Source organism: Nannospalax galili, unplaced genomic scaffold (assembly GCF_000622305.1).
Source record: "Nannospalax galili isolate Female #2095 unplaced genomic scaffold, S.galili_v1.0 scaffold709, whole genome shotgun sequence".
Lineage (NCBI taxonomy): Eukaryota > Metazoa > Chordata > Mammalia > Rodentia > Spalacidae > Nannospalax > Nannospalax galili.
The window spans coordinates 178,280-178,798 of record NW_008360314.1 but is presented as its reverse complement, the minus strand read 5'-3'; positions in this window follow the sequence as shown (position 1 = coordinate 178,798).

Sequence of the window (519 nt, the reverse complement as noted above, 5' to 3'; positions counted from 1 at the left end):
CAGGTATGCTACAAGCTGTCTAATTCCCTCCAGAGTTTTTAATTATGAAAGCATTATGAATTTTGTCAAATGCATTTTCTGTATCTATTGAAATTATCATGTGATTTTTTGTTTTTAATTCTGTTTCTATGATTTATTACATGTGCTATCACATGTATATTGAACTATCTATGTCTCTCTGGAATAAAGCAAATTCGATCATGGTGGATAATTTTTTTTTTTTTGATTTGTGCCTGTGTGTGTTTTGCAAAGATTTTATTGAGAGATTTTTCATCCCTGTTCATTAGGAATAGTCACCTGTACTTTTTTGTGATATCTGTATCTAGTTTTATTAGAATAATACTTGTTTCTTAGAAGAATTTTCAAAGTTCTCTTTCTCTTTCTCTCTTTTTACATAATTTAAGTAGTATTGGTGGTAGTTTTTCTTTGAGAGTCTTACAAAATTCTGCTCTCAATCCATCTGGATGGGGGCACTTTTTAATTGACAGACTTTGTATTAGTGTTTCTAGTTTCTTATTT